Source organism: Heteronotia binoei, chromosome 8, assembly GCF_032191835.1.
Source record: "Heteronotia binoei isolate CCM8104 ecotype False Entrance Well chromosome 8, APGP_CSIRO_Hbin_v1, whole genome shotgun sequence".
NCBI classification, from domain to species: Eukaryota; Metazoa; Chordata; class Lepidosauria; order Squamata; family Gekkonidae; genus Heteronotia; species Heteronotia binoei.
This window is the reverse complement of record NC_083230.1, coordinates 72,120,050-72,144,042: the sequence shown is the minus strand read 5'-3', so window position 1 is coordinate 72,144,042 and position 23,993 is coordinate 72,120,050. Positions and strand designations below refer to the sequence as shown.

The 23,993-nt window shown below is 46.5% G+C and overlaps 1 long non-coding RNA gene across 3 annotated transcripts in view; it reads right to left on the bottom strand.

Annotated features, from left to right (window-relative positions):
- The window catches only part of LOC132575884 (uncharacterized), a 105,912-nt gene that overhangs the window by 45,490 nt on the left and 36,429 nt on the right, over positions 1-23,993 (bottom strand). For 2 of the 3 annotated variants that reach the window (XR_009555706.1, XR_009555704.1), the window contains exons 2-3: positions 19,201-19,339; positions 12,289-12,369 (exon numbers count right to left, since the gene is read on the bottom strand). This is a non-coding gene — a long non-coding RNA (uncharacterized LOC132575884). The remainder of the gene's footprint in view (positions 1-12,288; positions 12,370-19,200; positions 19,340-23,993) is intronic. The other variant, XR_009555705.1, reaches the window with a different exon arrangement.

Below are 23,993 nucleotides of genomic sequence, written 5' to 3'. Positions count from 1 at the left end.
ACCCCGCCTAAACTAAGCAGAGGAGTTCTGAGCAGTGTTTTTGTGCACTTCAGCTCAGCTATGAAGTACGGAAAGGCAGTAAGGTTGCTGGAATGCAGGAGTGCCTGATGCAATCATTGAGACCTCTGTACTGATGCAATGGAAGCGTGGAGACAGCAACAAACATCATGGGGACACTGTCACCACATACCTCCTAACTACTGCACAAAAAGATGCATGTGCTGTTGTATCAGGAACTAAGATTCCAACTCTAGGTGAAACCAGAAAAGAACAAAGTAACAATTCAAAAGCATCTAAATCCACAGATTGGAGATGTAAAGACATCAATCACAACATGAAGTGTACCATCCATCACAAGATAATCCAAGAACACCTTCTACAGTGAGATTTCAGTTCAGTCAGAAACTAACAACTAACTAACATTTCCAGAGCATGAGCTTTTAAGCATCAAAGCTGTCTGACTCAGTTTTGCTCTTTATTGCAGCACAATAACCCTCTGAAACCACCTTTTACAGTTTAAGCAGTGTCACACCATTCTATGTCCATTAAAGTCAATTAATTTAGAAGGGTGTAACTCTGTTTAGCATTGCACTGTTAATTTCTAACCATTACCTGTAAACTTATTACTGTAGCATGAAAATTAAGAAAGCCATTCTATTTTAAATTATGGTTCCTAGGACAGTGACTATTGTATCCAAATGACAGACAAAAAATTCCCCACTACCTCAAAAATGGGGGGGAAACCTAACTCCCCTACAAAAGAGAGAAAAAACTACCTCTCCCCAACCCCTAACATCTGGGCCAAGTTGTTGTTAACCATTCAGTCATGTCAAACTCTTGGTGATTCTATGGGCCAGTTCTCTCCATGTTTTCTAATCTTGTACTATTTCTTGTTGTTCCATGCTCAAGCTGGTGAACTTTTATGGTGTCCAGCCATCGTGTTTTTTGGTGGCTTGGTTTTCTTTTACTGCTAATCCTCCAAATGTAATTGCTTTTTCTAGTGAGTTCTTCCACATGACATGGCCGAAATAAGTCAGCTACACTTTTGTGATTTTTTCTTTCCAGTGGCATGTCTGGTGTGTGTTTCTATTTAACCATAGAAAGATATACACAAAAAATTGTATAGGGAGAAATTCTTACATGGTATTATTCACAAGATTGCAGTTACATCTGATGACCTGAATATGGCAGCTGCTTTGACAGCCTCCATGTGAAAAGTTATAATGTACAACTACCTCCTATAATCTCAGGCACATGTTACAAGATAAAAACAATATGGAACAAATGCCTCTCTGTTGCTACCTTCTGCTGCCAGAGCACAAAGTTTGATTTTGAGAGCATTGGCATTGATATAAAAGTGGTTCCCTTATGGAGCCACAAAATCCCCCAGTAAAACTGCTATTGATCAGTAATGTTTCTGCCCGCTGCCTGTTCCACCACAACCAATGAATCAAAGAGTCAGAACAGAGGAAGATGGGGGGATGATTTAGCCTGTTTATTCTCATGGCTACAGTCCCTAAACTTTGGACAGAGGATCACACTTTGTTTATAGTGGGACAGAAAAGCTAAAGGATGGAGAATTAGTCACCATCATTCTCAGGCTATTCATGACCATCCTATAAGAGCTGCGGAGCAACGTGTGGCTATTCTATGTGTAACGTCCGGAAATATCCATTGCTTTGGACCTTACAGTTAGTATATATAGAGGGCAGCTTAAAAGGCCATGATCAAAAAGGGTATGGTCATCCTTGTTGTTGTTTTGCCATTTAGTTACAGCCAATTTATGGTGACCCCATAAAGTTTTCAAAGCAAGATATATTTTGAGATGGTTTGCCATTGCCTGGCTTTGCATAACAATTCTGATACTCCCTGATAGTCTCCATCCAAATACTGATCAGGACCAGCCCTGCTTAGCTTCCAAGATCTAATGACATTGGGCTATACTGGGCTATCGAGGTCGGTCGAACTCATACTTCATAGTTAGTGTGATCGTCTATATAGCTGTAATCCAGCATCTATAATGAAATTACCCATCCACATCCCCTTTGATAGCTACTAGTCCACTTGCTATTTGTAATTTTTAAGTTGCCACAAGTATATTTGCAATAAGGGACAATTTTGTCAGCACCGTATTTCTAAAAGTAAATACATAATGAGGTATGTAATAAAAATAAAAGTTTAAGAATGCAAGGTATAAACAAGAGAAGGGATAGAAACCTTGCCATTCATGGTGGGTGGTTTTTCTTAATCTGGGGAAAGTCCTCTGTTCTAGATAACCCTCTTTCAGAAAGCAATCACATACTGTAAAGGATGCACCTTACAGGAAGAAAATTCATGTTTCTGTAAGGCAGAATCTAGCACATCCAGTACCAGGAGAATGTGGCATGAAGGCAACAGAAGCAGGACTTTGAAAACAAGATGACATGTTTAGACAGCATGCATCCAATAGGGTAACAACTACACATTTATTGTACTCAAAACTGAGCCCATGAAAAGGTCCTAGAGGGCTCTGTTGGGATGGCGTTTACATTGTATGTGATGTCTGACAAGATACAAAAACTAGAAAGGACAATGTGCCTTTGAAGTTAAGATCAAATCCTGAGAGAAGATCTCTACTTCTGTGAACCCTTACCATCTAGAGAAGAAGGCATAAATAGTTAATGACTGCATCCAAGAAATTTCTTTCTATGTTTCCCTGCAGTCATTTATACATTCTCTGAACTTTGCTCAGCTTTGCTCTTTTCATCACCGTTTTTTGAAATCAGCTAAGTGCACCTTCATTGAGGGCAAAAAGGAAGAGGTGGAAAGTATGGGGTGAAGCAGCTGGGTGCTACCCTGGTTCCCATTCATGCACTGATTATTTGTACGAGGCTATCTTTGCAACCAACTCAGTCAGTATTCTCTACCTTGTAGCAAAAAAGAGTAGAAAGCACAGCTGTAGCACAGGCCTTCAGTGACATATTTGCATTAAAATAAACAGCATGTTCTTTTGAAAGCAATTTATTCTTAAAGTGTGCACCTTTGGAAAGTCTTAATTTCTTCAAGGGAAAACCACAGCGATGCACCCACTTATTTCTTCAGAAATTATAGTTTTAAAGGGAGCATTATATCTTTTCAACTGTATGTAACTAAACCAAAATAAATCCCTTACCTCGTAGTAAAACTGAACATTTTGTGTGTACATAATGAAAGAAAAGTTCTTTTTAGCTGACTCCTATAATTCATGACAAAAATCCCTCCAATTAACATTTTTTGACAGAAAGCTAAACTAAATATTTAAAAAAAAAACAGTAAAATGCCTAATAAATGATTGTAAAATGCAGGAAAAGATACAACAGGCTAGTCTGAAAATATATTTTCCATAGCAGATTTGGTGGCTCAATTCTTAACATAAATATGTAGAAAATAAAATGGTGGGTAGTGATAAATGGTTTTAAATACCATCAAATTATTATAGTGAGGGTTTGAGTACTTTTGCATTAGTAAAATATATTGTATTATCTGACGCCCAAGAGTTAAATGTTTGTTGTTACTGCTGTCAAGTCACAGCTGACTTATGTAGACTTCAAGACAAGAGATGTTCAGAGGTCGTTTACCATTGCCTGCCTTCAGCTCACAATCCTGGACTTCCTTGGAGATCTCCCATCCAAATACTAGCCAGAGCCAACCCCGCTTAACTTCTGAGATCTGACAAGCCTGGGCCATCAGAATCAGGGCTAAAAGTTACATAGATCAGAATTTTTCTGTCGATCACACTGTGGGTTTAGTTTGGCCATCAGGTAGATCTATCCACCAACTTACATTTTCATCCTTTTCTTTCTCCAGAAAGATGCAGCAGTACACCCATTTTTCTTTTTTGCTATTTATATTCACAGTATTCCTAGGAAGTAAGTTAAACTCAGAGAAAGAGTGCTAGCCACAGGGTCACCCAGGACACCTGATGGAAGAAAAGAAATGGAAACCCTCCACCCCTCACCCACCCCGGTCAGGGCTAGTCTGACACCTTATTATAGCATGCTGGTTTCCTATTGCCAGTAGAAGTCCTTGGCATCCAATATGTATGCCAATAAAAGCTTATGCTACAAGAAATGTGTTAGGCTTTTAGTGTGCCATAGGGACTTTCTGCCTTTGGATTTAACAGACTAGTCCAACTATATTATAAAATCTGGCATTTAGAGCATCTGTTTACAACTGTGGACTCCAAGCACTTTTTGTGGGACATCAACTGTAGATTGATCTGAGGGAGGCTGAAATATGGACTTCACAGCAGGATGATCCTTTTCCATTTCTGTGTAATTCTAAAACAGAAGATGCAAAATTCTGGCAAGTAGCAGTAGAAGCTTTTTTAAAAAATTCCACAGAATTGTAGAAAAGTCATCAAGGAAATGGGGCAAAATGACAGCATCTTGAGCAATCAATAGATTAGACAGTTGCCTGGCTGAGGCTATTGAAACATGTGATGTAGTGGTTGAGACTGAGAGCAGTGTACTCTAATCTGGAGAACTGGGTTTGGTTCCTCATTCTTCCACATGCAGCTGCTGGGTGACCTTGGGTCACAGTTCTCGCAGAACTCTCTCAGCCCCACCCACCTCACAGGGTGTCTGTTGTGGAGAGGTGAAAGGAAGGAGGTTGTAAGCTGCTCTGAGCCTCTGAGTGAAGGGCTGGGTACAAATCCAACTCTTCTTTTTCTGCTGCTTCTTTTACTGGCTATCTTTGACTTTCATATGCACACACATAAGTGTCTTATTTATTTATTTATTTCAGCAGATTTGTAGGCTTCCCTTTCCCATAGTGGGCTTAGGGCGGCTTCCAACATAACAATATCCTTCCTTTTTGGAAGGAAGGATAAAGCCAAGGATGAAACTGAGGTCTACAATATTCTAAGCCTGTCCTAAGAACATAAGAGAAGCCATGTTAGATCAGGCCAATGGCCCATCCAGTCCAACACTCTGTCACACAGTGGCAAATTTTTTTTTAATATATATGTGACTGTTACTTTGTGGTGTGTGTATATATATATATATATATATATATATATATACACACACACACACACACACACACACACACACACACTGTGGCTAATAGCCACTGACGGACCTCTGCTCCATATTTTTATCTAAACCCCTCTTGAAGGTGGTTATGCTTGTGGCCGCCACCACCTCCTGTGGCAGTGAATTCCACATGTTAATCACCCTTTGGGTGAAGAAGTACCTCCTTTTATCCGTTTTAACCTGTTTGCTCAGCAATTTCATCGAATGCCCACGAGTTCTTGTATTGTGAGAAAAGGAGAAAAGTACTTCTTTCTCTACTTTCTCCATACCGTGCATTATCTTGTAAACCTCTATCATGTCACCCCGTAGTCGACGTTTCTCCAAGCTAAAGAGTCCCAAGCGTTTCAACCTTTCTTCATAGGGAAAGTGTTCCAGCCCTTTAATCATTCTAGTTGCCCTTTTCTGGACTTTCTCCAATGCTATAATATCCTTTTTGAGGTGCGGCGACCAGAACTGCACACAGTACTCCAAATGAGACCGCACTATCGATGTAAGCCACATCTTCACACATAGCTCTTTCACCACTGGCAGATATGACTGGAAGCATTCAACACACAGGACAAGGGAAGAATGGGATTATCATGGGCTTGGTTTGGGCGGGGTGGTGGTGGGGTCACAAGTTTTCATCATAGGTTTATTAGTTGTCTTTTGCTGTAACTGTTGCAGGGTAGCCAGGCCAAGCAAAGCAACCAGTTGTAGAATTGGGAAGCTTGGGCATAAGAGACTGTGATATCACCCACATCAGTACGTCACTTTCAGGTACAACCCAGAAGTTAAAATAGGAGGCTCTAAGAATCACTAAGAACTCTATGGTAAAACCATAACATTTCTGGCAATTCCTAGAGCCACTGTCCCCTAGGTTGTACCTGGAAATGACATCCTGGTGCAGAGGCAAGCAGCGTTTTCATTTTTCTCCCTAGTGATGACAAACTAGAAGGATGATCAGCAGGAGGCCTTCTGCCATAGTGGAAGGACTGGCAACCTTGGTAACTTTAGACTGTTACTTTGTGGCACAGAAGACCTGGTATGAAATTACTACTGTCAGCATCAAACTCACAAGCACATACCCAAAGACAGATTTAGGTATCTATCCCCAACATCTCAAACAAACATCTCCTATTCCTCCCTCTTCTACTGAGTTGCTAGGCAACTCTCAGTGCTGCCTGCTTCAAGCCTGCTGTTATAGCCACTGCCCTCTTTGTTCATTATTTTTGTTTCAAGGTGCTGGTTTTAACCATTAAAGGCCTATATGGCCTGGGACCTGCTTACCTTTGAGACCGCCTTTCCCCACATGTGCCCCAGAAAGCACTGAGTGCAGGATCTCAGAATCTTTTAATGATCCTTGGGCCAAAGGAAGCCCGGCTGACTACCACCAGGACAAGGGTCTTCTCTGTGGCAGCTTCCACATGGTGGAATGTGCTCCCCGATAACATTAGAGCCCTCTAGTACCTCTTACAGTTCCACAGGGTCTGCAAGACTGAACTTTTTCAACTTGCTTTCAACAAATGATAGGAGACTGCTGCCATGCCACAGAATCTTAGCCGATACCACTGTGCTAACACTGCAAGTGCCATAACCACTAAAGATCTTGGATAGCTGCTGATTATTGTTTGTAAATTTGCTGATTATTTTACTGTATAGTATTGTTTTAAGCTTTATATTATGATATTGTTTTATTGATTGTGAGCCACCCTGAGGCAAGGAGTGGCTCAAGCCTTTATATAAGTGAGCCAGGTGAGATCACCAGAGCGGGGTAGGTATAGGGTCCTAGGTCATGGCTCCTAAGAAGGGTCAGGGCCCTTCTAAAGGGAAACAGCCGACCAGGCCTGTAAGGAGGCGGGGTCAGGAACCAGGCCCCTCGGGAGAGGGGGACTAGGAGGCCCAGATAAGGCAGGCTATTATTGGCCAATTAGATGCTTTGGAGCAACAGAGGGGTGTCACGGGGGCGCCTGTATGGGAGGGCCACAGGGCAACGGACCGATCCGCCCGCTTGATGTTTGAGAAGGAGGTGCTGGCCCGTCTTTCTGCATTGCAGGGTGGACCCGAAGGTGTAGACAGGAGACATGAGTCGGACCAGGAGGACGGTGACGACACAGGGGAACTGCCTGGCGGGGAGCCCCTGGATTGTGGGGCAGAGGAAGAAGTTGGGCAGCTGGCCCCAGTTGTCGTGGTGGCGGTTACCCCTTCAGGGGATGTGGGTAAGCCTCCTTTGCAACACCAACCTCAGGGGTGGCTGTGGGGCCCCTGGGGCTTGTTGCAGTCAACAGTGTCCCCAAGTATGGCGGGTGGGGTGCCGGTAATGCCAGGAAATGTTGGGCCTTGGGTACCCCAGGGTTTGGCTGAGCCATCATGGGCTTTGGGCGCTCCATTGGTACCACCACAAAGTCAGAGCAGTGTAGGGGCTGGTTCACAGGCACCTTCACAGGCAGTTGCCCCAGTGGCCTCACAGAGTACCCCCACCCTGCAGCCTGCGGTGAGCGTGCTTCCGTGGGGAGGGCAAGGACAGTTGTCAATGCAAGGGGGGTGGGCAATTTCCACAAGTGGCACGTGGAGCAACCCCCCAAATCCATATGGGTCCATACTGTTTCAGGTGCTCCCATATGGCGACACTGCACTGCCATTGGGAGATCACCTGTCGGTGGTTACAAGGGATAAGATTTTGAGGGGCGAATATGTTGATGTCTTTAGCCTCCTCTTTAGAGAACTGGAGAAAAAGAAGAAGGAGGAATTAGACAACAAGGAAAAGGAGAAGCTGAAGCGGAGAAAGGTGGATAGGACCTGGGCGAATTGGCTGCCAGGTTTCTTAATTTACGTGGGGGTTATAGCTAGGGTGCAGCCAGTTCGGGCGGCCGTGCTGTTTCAGTATTGCAACATAGTGTACCACACGTACACTGATTTTGTGGGTGCGGCCTGGTTGCAACATGACAAGGCCTTTCGGATGCGGGCCGCTGTCAATCCTGGGATGCCCTGGGACCAGATTAACCAGCAGCTTTGGCTGCAGTTAATGTCACCGGCGAAATCTAACTTAGCTGATAGAGCTGATAGTGGACACCTAGTGCATAAGCAACAGGTGAGTGTAGGTGTCTGTGGTACAACGGGCCAGTCGGTTCAACCCCGGCTGTTATGCTGGGAATTCACGTCCAAGGGCGTGTGTTCCAGGAAGGCATGTAAGTTTAAACATGAGTGCCCGCTGTATGGCGGGTCACATGCCTTTTCAGCCTGTAGCAAGTCCAAACCCAGGGTGGTTACGAAATGCCCCGGGGGTGGGGGTAGCCAGCAGCCACCTGGAAAAGGGACCCAGTCCCATACAGGTGAAGGTACTTAGGCGGTTTCTGGTCAATTATTCTCTGGTGGCGGTCTATCTATTGGACGGGTTTTCTTTTGGTTTTCGTATTCCATATCAGGGACCTAGAGTACCTTGTTTGGCTCCCAATCTGCTTTCCGTAGTAGGAATGGAGCATGTGGTAAGAGCAAAAATAGCTAAGGAGTGTGCGGAGGGGAGGGTTCTCGGCCCCTTTGAGGCTCCACCAGTACCTAACTTACAGGTATCTCCCCTGGGGGTGGTGCCTAAAAAGGCACCCGGAGAATACCATTTGATACACCACTTGTCTTACCCCAAGGGTGGATCAGTTAACGATTCCATTCCAGACGTTCTCTGTTCGGTCAAGTACACCTCATTTGACCAAGCGGTCAATGTGGTTCGGGGTTGTGGCGTGGGGGCTGAAATGGCGAAATGTGACATTGTCAGCCTTTTGCCTTTTGCCAGTGCATCCGGAGGATTTTGACCTGCTGGGCTTTAGTTTTGAAGGGAAGTATTACATGGACAGGGCCTTACCCATGGGTTGCTCAGTGTCTTGTGCTGCTTTTGAGCGTTTTAGTTCCTTTATGGAATGGGCGCTTAAGACCAGGTCTGGGCTAAGTGATACGGTTCGCTATTTGGATGACTATCTTTTTGTGGGCCCGGCAGGGTCCGGGCAATGTACCAGGTTACTGCAGTCATTTGTGGAACTGGTGCAGGAGCTTGGGGTGCCACTGGCACATGAAAAGACAAAGGGCCCTAGTTCAGTGCTCACGTTTTTGGGTATTGATCTGGATACTACGCAGCAAGCTTCATGGCTGCCTGCGGAAAAAGTAGAACGTCTCCGAGAGCGATTGGGCTCTCAGGAAGCAGCGCAAAGTGTCGTTGTTTGAGCTCCAGCAGATTGTGGGGCATCTCAACTTTGTGTGCAAAGTGGTTGCCCCGGGGAGGGCCTTTTTGCAGCGCCTATGTGATGCCTTGAGGTCCTTGCGGCTACCTCACCATAGAATGCGTGTGACTGTAGGTATGCGGAGGGACTTAGAGGTATGGGAGGAATTTTTGGATTCCTTCAATTGAGTTTCTTTCTGGCGGGAGGACTTGAAGATTGAAGCGGAGCTTCAGATATCTTCAGATGCGGCGGGTGCCACCAGATTTGGAGTATATTTTCGAGGCCACCGGTGTGCGGAACTTTGGCCCACCGGGTGGTTGGCCAGTGGGCTCTGCCGCGACCTCACTTTTTTGGAGTTCTTTCCCATTGTAGTAGCCATTTGGCTTTGGGGTGAGCAAATGGCCAACCACACGGCTCATTTCTGGTGTGATAACATGGTGGTGGTACATGTTAACAACTCCTTGTCATCCAGATCAGAATTAGTGATGAATCTGGTGCAGGCATTTACATTGCAGTGCCTCTGGTTGAACATTCTATTCCTAGCACAACATGTTCAGGGGGTGTGCAATGGGGTGGCGGACGCTCTATCTCACCAACAGATTGAGCACTTTTGCCAACTTGCCCCGGAAGCGGACCCTCAGCCAGCGCGAATGCCCCAGGAACTGTGGCAGCTTGGGAAGCTGAAGCCGGTAGGGCGATTTAATTAGCGTTGGCTCCGAGCACCCAAAAAGCTTATGAAAGGGTTGACTTGCAGTTTCAGGTGTTTAGGAGCGCTGCCGGGCTGCCAGATAGCTGGCCAGCCCCGGTGGCACATATTATACAGTTTTGTATTCATCAGAAGGATAGAGGGTTAGGGCTCAAGTCAATTAGGGGCCAGTTGGAGGCGCTTGCCTTTATCAGTAAAGCGCAAGGCCTTCCGCAGTGTACAGGTGATTTTAGAGTCAGAAAGATGCTGGAGGGCTGGGCTAGAGAGCGTGGGCCACGGGAGGACGCCCGGCAACCCATATCCCCTTCTGTTTTTAAAGGACTTTATAAAGTTTGGCCCGGGGTGTGTTCATCTTCATTTGAGGCCGCTCTTTTTCACACGGCCTCTTTGGTGGCCTTTTTTGGTGCACTTCGGATTAGTGAATTGGTGGTGCAGTCAAAAAACGACAATTCTGATGGGGCGCTGCATGCCAGTGACGTCAAATTTGAAGGGGGACAGGTACGCCTGACAGTTAGGCGATCTAAAATGGACCAGCATCAGAGGGGCACCTTTATTATGGTCGGCCAGTGTGCAACACTTGAGTTGTGCCCAGTTAAGGCACTGGAGCAGTATTTACAGGTCGGGGGGAAAGGAATGGCCCCTTGTTTCACCACAGCAATGGGTCCCCCCTGACAAAATACCAATTCTGGGCAGTGACAGGCAGGGCACTGGCTAAGTTGGGGTTAGGGGGTGTTAAATTTGGGACACATTCATTCCGGATTGGTGCCGCTTCCATGGCAGCCGTAATGGGCTATTCACCCTCTGCTATACAGCGGATCGGCCGTTGGCGGTCCGCAGCCTTCAAATCCTATGTGCGTTCGTTGGTCACTTAGGAGCGTGGGGGGGCTAGTTAGTACTTTCGTGCCCATTGGCAATTTGTTCCCATTGGTGATGTTTTCTGTTTTCCAGGTGCTGTGGCTCGTAGGGAGAGGTGTCGGATCCTCATCTGCAGGCACAGTATGGTATTCTGGTCTGCCCATCAGGCCAGGAGATCACCAGTTGGCACCCAGTTGGGCCTCAGTGAGTGGGCAACGGTGGAGTGGCTGGGTCGCCGTGGCCTGTGCTGGTCAGGGATCATGCCACTGTTGTTTAGTGGAAGGAGGGCGCCTCCTCCGCACATCCTAATCATCCACTTGGGTGGGAATGACCTGGGTTTGATGAAAGGGAAGGCCCTTTCATTGCAGGCGCAAGTGGACCTTCAGGCCATTAAACGTAGATGGCCAGGAGTTATTTTAGTATGGTCGGCAATTTTGCCACGCAAGGTCTGGCATTACGCCTTGTCCCCCAGGGGGATAGAGCGGGCCAGACGCAAGACCAACCGGGCCTTGCAGAAGGCCATGGAGGGGGGCTTAGGGATATTCCTTCCCCATCCAGCCATATGAGTCGAGAACACCGACTTGTATAGGCCGGATGGGGTTCATTTATCAGAGTTGGGCAACCAGGCCTTTTTGGACAAACTAAGGCAGGGGTTGCGATCAGTTCTGGGCCGCCCAGTGGGCGTGAATGCCTAAGCGGCGGCTTGGCAATGGCGGTGGCAGGATGAGGTTTGGGCCACAGTGTTTTTGGGGAGCACCTATGGCTCAGCACCTGTTGGTGCAGGTGGTCTGTATGAACTGCAGATGGGCTTTATGGCTCAATGCTGGGAGTGCAGATCACGACAAAGCCTCACCGGGCAGGATCTTTCCAGTGGGATCAAAGTCGGCCTAGGTGGAGGTGGAGTTTGGGCCTGGCTGCTCAGCACCACCCAGAATATGTTGGGCTCGTGCTGGGGGCAGGGTGGCTCGCCCCTTTTCAGGAAAAGGCGGGGTCATGGGACTGACCCCAGGGCTTGTCTTGTTAGGCCTTACCCCTTGCCAGTTTTAGTTCATTCAAGTTGTTTAAATAAAGCGGCCCTGTTTATCCAACAAACTGTGTCAGCCTCTTCATTCTGACTGGGTGGGCAACTTGTCCCATGCTGCATGCAATCTCTTTTTGATTACCTGGTCAAGGAGGAGGAGGATATCATGAAGTTCCTGAAGGCATTGCAGTATGTGCGTTTTCTGGGACATTCTAATATGGTAACATTTTATAAGTGACATTATGACTGTTGCTGCTCTGTTACAGCAGCCTGTTTTGCTCTGTTTTGTTTCAGCAGCCATCCTCCTGCTGTTATAAACATGTAGCTGTGAGAAGATGGGATTTGGCACCACAGACCCAAAGGGTTACTCTAACAAATTAAACCTACTCCCCACCCTTCTAACTTAATTTAGCATTATTGTTTGTTGTTCATTTTAAGGAATGAGAATATTTATCATTGTCTTACCTTTGAAGCTATGTCAATGCAAAGCTTGTTTAGTCTGTGGGTAATTAAGAAATACTTCAGTATGGATGTCTTTATAGATCCCTATACAGCAACATAAAAAATAAATATATTGTAGCACATTTGTTCAAGGAAACATTGGCAGAAGTATTAAAGTAACAATTGCTATATTTTGTCATTAAACAGTCTGACTTTGTTTTGGAACATGTTACTGCCTGTCTATATTCTAACTCAGAAATACACACACCAAACAGGAAAGCAAAGACTTGTATAGAAGTTAACTTTTGGCTAGTCCCTGATTTCTCTCCCTCCCCAATCCCAGGAAATTTTGAACTAGTCTTCCGCAGTTCTAAGCAACTAGGGTTTAGAAAAAACATAAAGCAGTTCATGCCTGCAAAAAATGGTCTCCCTTTTCAATGAGCATGGAAAATTGCTATTTAACGAGGGAGGGACATCAGCTGCAATGTGCTGAGAGTAACCATTCACTTTCTCTCAACAAGTGAGCTGTGCTCTGCAGATTGTGTCCTGCTTCTTGGCTGCAGTAGGGCAATACCAATAGAGTATCAGTAGCCTTATAACTCTGGTTTAGATGGAATTGCTGAAGCTTTATCGTAGAATAGCAGCCTATATTTCAGGAGCAACAACTATGTAATGACAGTGAAATGTTGCCAACTGGCTGCTATGCTTTCTATGGGCCAATAGCCTGTCATGTCAGACCTGACATCACAATAATAAATAAATACACAAATATCCCCTTGCTTGGTATTATGAAGGATCATATAGAGGTTTCAGTGCAGTAGTATGCATATTATAGTGCTAAAACAGCTCCTCACATACTGAACTCTACGACTTCTTTTATGTTATTAAGGAAGTTTATGTGCTACCTCTACAAAGGCAGCATACAGTCAAGCTGTTTTTATCTATTTAAGTTCAGATTCAGATGGGGTAGCCATGTTGGTCTGAAGCAGCAGGACAAAATTTGAGACCAGTCACACCTTTAATATAAACAAAGTTTTATTCACAGTATAAGCTTCATACAACTTCTTCAGATGTATAACTTCTTCAGGCATATAACTTCTTCAGATACCTGAAGAATGACTGTGCATGCACACAAAAGCAACTTATAACATAAATAAAACTTTGTTGGTCTTGAAGGTGTCACTGGAATCAAACTTTGCTCTATTTAAGTCAGTTCAGCTTGTTTGTTCTGCAGTTATCTCTAAGAGCATGATTTACAAAACATCTAATCTTCCTTTCATATTTTTCTGCATGTATCTTAGTCCTGGTGGACTCAGTTTGTATATATATTTTAACCAGATGTTAGGGCTCTTAGAAATATAAGAAATTATTTCTGTTACTGAAAACAACCTAAGCAAAGCTTCCCCAGCTGATCTTATGAGGCCAGGGCAGGGGCTTGTCTAGAGAGAAAAGGTAAATTTGGAAATATGTGGGCTCAGGGAAGTATAAGATTATGCATCATAAGACATTTTTGAAAAGTATTATTTGAGGGGGAATGTCCGGCCCCTCCCAGCCAAGCCGGCTCGCCGGCGCTTAGGCTGGGGGCCGCCTTTGCCGCCCCGGAAGGAGGGAGGGGCAACATCACCCCACATACGGGGGTTTGCTGCAGGCGCGGAGCCGGGGCTATTTAAGCCCCGGCCCCCGCTCTCCCTGCACGCAGTTTCTTTTGGCTCTCTGTAGGAGAGCCACGTGCGTGCAGGCGTCCGGTGAGGCCTGGGCAGCTAAGGACTGCGGCGCCGAACAGCTGATCGGCGGTGGTTCTTGCTCCCTGTGAAAGCTACGTGCTTTTCGGGAGCGGCGCGGCGCAGCGAGGCTCGAGCGGCGAGGGATCTCGGCGGCGGAAACTGCTTACGGCGGCGTCGGGTGACGCTGGGCAGCGGCGCGGGCGGCGGCTGAGAGGCGCTGGCGAGGCCAATTTCTGGATCGTGCTTGGGCGGTATCGGCAGGGCGGCTTGGGTCGTTAGGGCCAGCGCGGCAGTCTCCTTGCTGTGCAGCCTCTGGGCGGCTGAGTAGGGTGTGGTATTAGGCGGTTAGGGCCATTGCCGGGCACCTTTCTCTCGGCGGGGACGACGCGCAGCGGCCCCTGGTTCGGGGGAGTGCGGGCGGCCGGTTTTTTGCAGGGCGGTAGCCCCCTTTTTATTAGGCGGCGACGCGCAGCGGCCCATTATTAGGGCGAGCGCGTGCGGCTGGCTGTTTATCAAGGCAGTAGCCTTTTCGGGTGAGTGGGCTTGGCGGTCGCAGCGTTTCCTTCCATCCTGGGCCCCGTTGGGTTGTGGCCGTCCTCTTCGCGGGGGAGTGGACCTCGGGGTTGCCTGGTGGGGAGGGAACCTGTGGTCCCCACACGCTTTTTCTCCCTGGCTGGGGTGCCCCGGGGCCCGCCCCTTCGGGATTGTTGGTGGCTGCTTGGGCTGGAGGCTGGTCCCGTTGGCTTCCCCCCCCCCGCCCCACCCCTTCTCTCCCCTTGGGGGTGGGGAGCCTGTGGACACAGGCGGCTGTTGTTGGGTGTTGAGCGGTGGTTCCTGTCCTTGTGTCTGGGCGACGCCAGCAGCTGCTCGGTCCCACTATCATACTAGTTGTTGACGGGGGGGGGCAGAGAGGGTGCTTTGGACCATCCCCTGTCATTTTGCAGCTGGTAGATAGCAGTTGTTAGGATGGCACCAAAAAAAGGGCAGGGCAAGTCGAAGGGCAAGCAGCCCGCCCGCCCACCTCGGGGGCGGGGCCAACTGGGAACTCCAGCTAATGAAGCGGGGCTGAGTGAACAAGTTAGGCTGGCTATCATGAGCCAGCTGGATGCCATCGAACAGGACAGAGTTGCCAGGGGCGCTCCCATTTGGGGGGGGCGTCGCCGCGCCACCGGCCGGTCGGCGCGGCTTACTTTTGAATCGGAGTTGCTCGCCCGGTTATCTGCATTACAGGGTGGGCCGTCCGAGCCTGAAGCACCGGCGGAACCCGGTCAGGAGGAGGATCCGGAGGAAGGCCCTTCGGGCGTGCCATCAGGTGGCGGTGCATCTGGCAGCGGTGGGCCACAGACCCCAGGAGGTGCTGGTATCTTTCCGGGCGATGGTGGTAAGCCTCCCTTTCCGCCAGTTCAGGGGTGGCCTTGGGGCCCCATTCAACTTTCTCCTTCCTCGTCACCGATGGGCGGAGCAGCATGGGTTACCGGACAGTCTGGGGCGGGGGAGCAGTCGAACTCTGTTCAGCCGTGGGCTTGGGGTTTTCATACACCGAGTCCGCTGCCTAGTTCAGTTTTTCCCCCGGTTGGTCAGCAGGTGGCCGCTGTGGCGCCGTCTGCTGCTCCTGCCCCCCTGCCCACTCCTGGCGTTTTGCCATGGGGTGGTCAGCAGCTTGGACAATTTCTTGGGACACGGCCAGCGGTCCAGGGCAGTGGTTGGTTTTACCCCCCCACCCCTTACGCGAACATCCCTTTCCATATCCTCCCCTATGGTGATACTTCCCTGCCTCTGGGCGATCACCTGACAGCTGCCACGCGGGAAAAAATTCTCCGGGGGGAGTATGTGGACGTGTTTAGCCTCCTTTTCAGAGAGCTCGAGAAGAAAAATAAGGACGAGCTCGACGACAAGGAGAAGGAGAAGCTAAAACGCAGGAAGGTCGATCGGTCCTGGGCAAACTGGTTGCCTGGTTTCCTCATTTATGCCGGAGTCATTGCGAGAGCGCAGCCGGCACGTGCGGCGGCCCTTTTTCAATACATAGATATTGTTTATAGGGCCTATACAGACTTCGTCGGTGCGGCTTGGCTGCAGTACGACGAGGCCTTCCGCATGAGGGCCGCTGTGAATCCTGGGATGCCCTGGGACCAAATAAATCAGCAACTGTGGTTGCAATTGATGTCCCCGGCGAAACCAAATGCTGGAGATAGGGCTGACAGCGGCCATCTGGTGCAGAGGGTGCAGCAGCAACAGTGCTCTACAGGGGCCTGTAATGCCTCGGGCCAGTCAGCCCAGTCCCGGCCGTTATGTTGGGAATTCGCGGCTAAGGGTGCGTGCCCCAGGAAACCTTGTAAGTTTCGGCATGAGTGCCCGCGATGCAGCGGGGCCCACGCACTTTCGGCCTGTAGCCAATCTACATCCAGACCGGGCAGTAAGACCCCCGGGGGCAGCGGGGGCGGGCAGCAGCCACCTGGTAAAGGGGGCTACCCCCATCCGCCCGATGGCACTCCACCATCTGGCTCATGAGCAGGTGGCGTGCTGCGGCTGGCCGAACTTATTTTCCCTCTGGTTACCTCCTGGTGGGTGGGGGCTTTTTTGGTTGTATTGTTGTTTATGCTGACTGCTGTTTGTTTTTCAGATGCTGGGCTCGTGGTGAGTGATGCGGTTCTCATCTGCGGGCACAGCACGGTTGTCATTTTTCCCATTTTGCCAGACGATCTGGGAGGGCACCCAGCCTGGCCTCAGTGCGGGGCCACTGCTGGCCTGGGATCCCGCCCCTGCTGTTCTAGTAGGCTGACCGGTATCGGTCAGACGGTGTCTTGAGTTGGGCAACCGGGCCTTTTAATGGCTAGGGCAGGGGGTTTCGGTTGGCTCCGGGCCACCCGGTGGGGCGCTAATGCCTAAGCAGAGGCTTGGCATTGGCGGTGGCTGGAGGAGGTTTGGCCACAGGGTTTTCCAGGGGAGCACCTATGGCCTAGCACCGTTGGTGCGGTGGTCTGCAGGAACCGTAGATGGGCTACACGGCTCAGTGCGGTGATGCAGATCACTCGGAGCCTCACCTGGTTGGATCCTTCCATGGGGATCGATGCCAGCCCAGATGGTGATGGCTGGAGGCCTGGCCGCTCAGCTACAACCCGAATACGGCGGGCTTGTGCTGGGGGCAGGGTGGCTCGCCCTTTGGACAAGGCGGGGTCCAGGTGTTGACCCCAGGGCTTGTCTGGTTCAGGTTTCACCCCCTGCCAGTTACAGTGTTATGTGTTTAATAAAGCGGCCCGGTTTAAACCCAATTCCTGTGTCTGCCTCTTCATTCCGACTGGGGGGGCAATGTCCGGCCCCTCCCAGCCAAGCCGGCTCGCCGGCGCTTAGGCTGGGGGCCGCCTTTGCCGCCCCGGAAGGAGGGAGGGGCAACATCACCCCACATACGGGGGTTTGCTGCAGGCGCGGAGCCGGGGCTATTTAAGCCCCGGCCCCCGCTCTCCCTGCACGCAGTTTCTTTTGGCTCTCTGCCCGCCCACCCGTCCCTTTCGGTAGTACAGGCGTATGCTGGTCGCCTTATTAGGGGCCAGGTAGGAATTTTTTCATCTCCACACAATTGGCCATTGTGGGGGTGTTTTTTGCCTACCTTGTACTGCCGGTTAGTTTAGTTTGGTAATGATAATGGTTAAGGTCGCAGGCTGGAGGAGGTTTGGCCACAGGGTTTTCCAGGGGAGCACCTATGGCCTAGCACCGTTGGTGCGGTGGTCTGCAGGAACCGTAGATGGGCTACACGGCTCAGTGCGGTGATGCAGATCACTCGGAGCCTCACCTGGTTGGATCCTTCCATGGGGATCGATGCCAGCCCAGATGGTGATGGCTGGAGGCCTGGCCGCTCAGCTACAACCCGAATACGGCGGGCTTGTGCTGGGGGCAGGGTGGCTCGCCCTTTGGACAAGGCGGGGTCCAGGTGTTGACCCCAGGGCTTGTCTGGTTCAGGTTTCACCCCCTGCCAGTTACAGTGTTATGTGTTTAATAAAGCGGCCCGGTTTAAACCCAATTCCTGTGTCTGCCTCTTCATTCCGACTGGGGGGGCAAAAGAAACCACCAAAGATTTTATTTTTGGACTCCTCTAATCCTTTCTGAGCAGAATATAGTGATGCTACTAGATGTGTTACTTCATACAATATTATGGAAAATTAATTGTTCAAGGCAAATGCAATGGCACTTCAGCCTTTTTCCTATAAGAAAACATTTAAAAAAAAAGTTGTGTTTCAGTACTAATCTGTGCATTCTTAAGATCGAAAAACTATCTACACAGGGCTTTCGACTAATGTCTAAAATGTCTAAAATGTCTAGTGAGGGTGTCAAAAATCCATAATTACATAGCATATAATGTTTACTCATGGTATAAACCTATTTTTCTACGTATGTCAAGCACTCTTGAAAAACTATATTAATCAAGAATCCTTGGTACCTGGAACACTCGAGAAGGCAAGAGAAATCATGCTTCCTGCCCTGCTGCCACAACCACCTGAAACAGCAAAGTAGTTGTGGGAAGAATTGCAGAATTATTCTCCAACTCATTTTATAATCCAAGTAAGTAAGGAACTCTGGGAACCATGTTGTCCTGATATGGCTGGAGCCAAGCATTATGAATGGTCAGGTTTGTATCTTGCATCTGGGAATTTCAAACTTGTTGATCTCACTTCTTATTGCACCAATATTTTTTTTAAAAAATGTAAATCAATGCTTTGTGATCTATATACATTCACAAGACACTGTGTGATATAGCTGGAATATGCATTACATACACTCCATTCTGACTGGAATCTAGTGACAGGTGAAACTTGACCATCTTGATCCAGAATAATGTGCTCATTCCAAGACTTAAAAAAAAATTCTTAGAAAGAACTTGGGCTTTTTCTGAGAATGAAAAATGTATCCTGAAATAGCACATGAGTGCTCTATTTCAGGATACAGCATTTCAAAAAACATTCATTCTTCCAGGACCCTTTTAAATCTAGAAATGAATTCCTATGCACACTTTCTTGGTTGCAAGCTTCATTGAGTAAATTCTTTCTGAGTAAAATTGTATAGAATTGGGTATACTAAAGAGATGTACACTGTGACATTTATTTCATATAATGTTTTATATCAAAGGGTAACAGTCATTGTATTTCTGCCTCCAACTCTACTTGTCAAACATTAATGGAAAATCAATAAAGAATTATGTTTCCGACATTTGCCAACACACCTGCGCTAAATTCTGAAGGGAGCAGCCTCAGTCTTTGCTGCATTCAACTGGAATGTACACACAGATTTTCTACAGCCTTTTTGCACTAAGCGGATTCACTTCAGAAGGATCGATGAATTGGTCAATAAACTTGTAGTTTCTGCAAAGTGAAAAGGCAAGGTGTGGGAGAAAGAGATTATTTCTGATAACTTAGCAAATCATGAACAAAATGAAAGGCTACAACCTTTTCCCTCTACCACAAATAGGGCATTCCACTGTGAAAAAGAACAAGTGAGTACTATTGTGTTAGCTAGCCTAGTGGTGAAGCACAAAAGTTAAGCCCATATTCTGCCAAACACAATGAAGATCATATTCAGGCTTTGACTTGATGTTCCCATGTGATCTCCACAATAGTGCATATTTATTTCCTTTCAAGTTTATTCTAAATTAAGGTATTCTGTATTTCTGTATTTCATTGTCATCCAAGTCTTGAATGCTTCTGTTAATAAAAGCTGTAAAAGTCTTCTGACTTAATCAAACATGTCATACTGTGGAATCATAGGGAAAAAGTTACTTGGTCTAACAGCCTGTTCCTATGTTAATTTACTGAAGAATATGTCCTACTGAGCTCAAATAGACTTACTACTTCCATGTAATGTGTTTCAGTCTTTGAATATTTTTACTACAATATAGACAGTGGAAAGCCATTTGTTCTAATGATTGTAAATTTCACAGATTTAAGGCTAAGTTCTGTGACTGCAAGTTCTGTGAATGAGCTCCCAAATGTTTGTTTCTCTTTCAATACGCAGAAATCTGATACCCTACTCTGAAATCATGATACAGGGGGAAAGAGATTTAAACTTCCCATCCAACCCCATTTTTTTCAACCTGAAATAGCCCCACATAGTTGCTATTTATTCCTGTTTGGGTTAAACCTACAACGCAACAGAAGTTCAGCGAGACCAAATTGAGGCTAGGGAAACTGCACAGACTTAAACCCTCTTGACACTGCATTGTGATCCTGGTCCAAATCAGAACCCTGTGCACCTGCTCTTTGAAAGAAAAATGCTTAAGAGTTTGTTCTCAGAACTCTCAGCACTAAGGTGATTTCAAATACCATTCTTAGAATCACTTGTGAAAATGCTGTTAGATAGACTTGGGAATTGCCACTCCCAAATCCTAAATCTTGCTTCCAGGTAAATTTTCAGAGAATCTTTACAAACAGTTGTTCCTGTTGTTTCCACTAGGTCACAAATTACCAAAGAGAAGGCAGGTTGGGCCAGTGCAAAAAATGACACTAGTAAGTTTTGAGAAATTATTTTTTAAAAGTTGAAGGTGGCTACAATTGTATCAGTGAAAAGAATGCCAGTCTACAGCCACTGGCACATCCATTCTGCATCCATCCTAAACCTAGTCCCATTTTTAACACAGTCATTTAGATCCAGTAGTTCCTTTTTGCACTGACTTGGATGGCTCAGGTTAGCCTGATCTCATCAGATCTCGGAAGCTAAGCAGGAGATCAGCCCTGGTTAGTACTTGGATGGGAGACCACCAAAGAAGTTCAGTGGAAGCTGGTGATAGCAAATCATCTCAGAACATCTCTTGCCTTGAAAACCCTACAGGGTCACTATAACTTGGTTGCACTTTCCACAACAACCAGATCCTTTCTATGAATTGAGGAGCTTTCTCCAACAAAAGGAAGAGGACATCAGAAAAAGGCTCTTCCCCTCCCCCATGGGGCTATATAGAAACATAAATGAACTTTTGAGATCTTTAGCAACAGCTAGTGCTTTCCTTCCTATACCTTATAGTACTCATTAGTAAAAGATGGTTTCCACATCCAAACTACCTCAAAGTCTGGAAAAACATTTGGAGTTCCTGGATAGAACTAAGACATACAGATCTCTCTCTTCTGGAAACAAATATTGCAAAGTGTCTGGAATTGTTGCCTGCTGATGTTTTCATTTGATTTTCTTTTAAATTATTGTTAATTTGTTTTATTGTTTGCTGCTTAGTGGTCCAAAATATTTCAAATGAATAAATAATTACCTAATTGGTGGGGGGGGGCTGGTTACTAAAGTTATATTAAAATGGGATTTCTAAATTCCATGTCTATTTCAAGAGACAAAACAGAATAATCTGTTACAGGACTCAAAACAACCACAAGTTCCTGATAACCTTTCAGATAGAGATGACAAAAAGAAAATAAGAGAACACTCAGCCATTCACTAGAAAAGGGGCATGATAACTTCTTACACAGTGCACTACTTCATCTTGATGGGAAGCCACTGTAGTAAAATGTTCAGGATCCAGGTCCATTTCGGACTTGTCCTAGAATATGCTAATACATCCTATTTCAAGCTGTTGTTTGTTAACAATACCACAGGGAAATGATTTTCTAAGCAGGGCTGAAGAACAATAGCAATATTTTTAGATATCACATAAGTGGCTTCTAGCAGCCCAACACGTGGCTGCCCCCAGGGAACAATTTCCATGCCAAATGTGTTGATGAGAAAGAAAGAAAAATACAACAATTAGGTGATGGGTGGTAATGTTTGCTTGTAAAACCTGAGACATTTATGTAACTTCTGAAAACAAAACAATGAATAAGCTACATGAATAATACCTGTAATAATAATACCTGGCTTGGGTAGAACAGGGCTTGAATGGGCATTAGGTCTTGCTACACTGCAAGCATAGAAGCAATACAAAGAAACAAAACATTATTGGTTTATCCTCTAGGCTACTACACAAGACCAGAGCTGAATGTGGGAAACACTACAATCCTGAACTGAGATATACCCTTTTAAGCCAATTGATTACTTCCCAATTTAGCAGGATTTACCCAACTAAGCATAGAATCATAGAGTTGGAAGGGACCTCCAGGATCATCTACTCCAACCTCCCGCACAATGCAAGAAACCCACAAATACCTCCCCCTAAATTCACAGGATCTTCATTGCTGTCAGATGGCCATCTAGCCTCTGTTTAAAAACCTCCAAGGAAGGAGAGCCCATCACCTCCTGAGGAAGCCTGTTCCACTGAGAAACGGCTCTAATGGTCAGGAAGTTCTTCCTAATGTTGAGCCAGGAGCTCTTTTGATTTAATTTCAACCTATTGGTTCTAGTCCTACCTTCTGGGGCCACAGAAAACAATTCCACACCATCCTCTATATGACAGCTTTTCAAGTACTTGAAGATGATGATCATATCACCTCTCAGCCACCTCCTCTCCAGGCTAAACATACCCAGCTCCTTCAACCTTTCTTCATAGGATGGTCTCCAGTTCCTTCACTATCTTCGTTGCCCTCCTCTGGACCTGTTTCAGTTTGTCTATATCCTTCTTAAAATGTGGTGCCCAAAACTGAACACAGTACGCCCGGTGAGGTCTTACCAGATCAGAGTAAAGCGGTACCATCACTTCATGTGATCTGGACGCTATACTTCTGTTGATACAGCCCAAAATTGCATTTGCTTTTTTAGCCACCACATCACACTGTTGACTCATGTTCAGCGAATGGTCCACTAAGACCCCTAGATCCTTTTTATACATACTACTGCTAAGCCAAGTCTCCCCCATCCAATAACCATGCATTGGATTTTTCCTACCTAAATGCAGAACTTTACATTTATCCCTCTTAAAATTCATTTTATTGGTTTCAGCGCAGTTTTCCAGCCTGTCAAGGTCATCCTGTATCTTGTTTCTGTCTTCTACTGTATTTGCAACCCCTCCCAATTTAGTATCATCTGCAAATTTAATAAGCATTCCTTCTATTCCTTCATCCAAATCATTTATAAAAATGTTGAACAAAATAGGCCCCAGGACAAATCCTTAAGGCATTCCATTTGTCACTTCTCTCCAAGAGGATGAGGAACCATTCACAAGCACTCTTTGGGTGCAATCTGTCAACCAGTTACAGATCTACCCAATGGTAACAGGATCCAAACCACATTTTACCAACTTGTCAGCAAGGATAGTATGTGGAACCTTATCAAAAGCCTTACTGAAATCAAGATAAACTATGTCTACAGTATTCCTCTGATCCAGCAAGGTAGTCACTTTCTCAAAAAAAGAGATCAGGTTAGTCCGGCATGACTTGTTCTTGAGAAACCCATGCTGGCTCTTAGTAATCACAGCCATCCTTTCTAAATGTTGCAGGACTGACTGTTTGATGGCTTGTTCTAAAACTTTTCCAGGGATAGACGTCAAGCTGACAGGTTGTTAGATACATAGGGCCAGGCTGTATAATCAATACCTTCACAGAATGTTGGTTGTCTAAAAAGTTTTTTTTTAAAGAATTTTGGTTGTCATATTTCCTTGGGGGAAAACTGGCAGTTAAACAAAGCTGTGGTTTTAGGTGGTTGTGCTGGAATAAAACCCAATTACAAAATCTGATTAGAGCAGGAGTATCGAACCCATTTGTATATACATCTTAAAATATAAACATCCTTAAAACTCTTGTGATGTTTTATTTAAAATGGAAAGGTGGGGAAATAGTGGGATTTGGCAATACAATTTTAATAATAAAAATCAAGGAAAAGCACAAGGGTCACAGAAGAGACTAAAAATATAAACCAAAAATATAAAATGCCCTGGGCTTAGGAAAACATGAAATGACTGGGCATTGCAAGCTTCTTTTTCTGCTTCCAGGTCTACTCTGATTGGCAATAGCTCTTCAGTGTAATATTCCTCTTTGATTGTGGGTTCTCAGGTTAGAGTACTCATTAGGCACCAGTTCTAAGGTCCATTCATGCTGGTTCAAAGCATCAACCCTTTATTTGCAAGGTCACACAACTCCAGCAAGGAACAGCTTC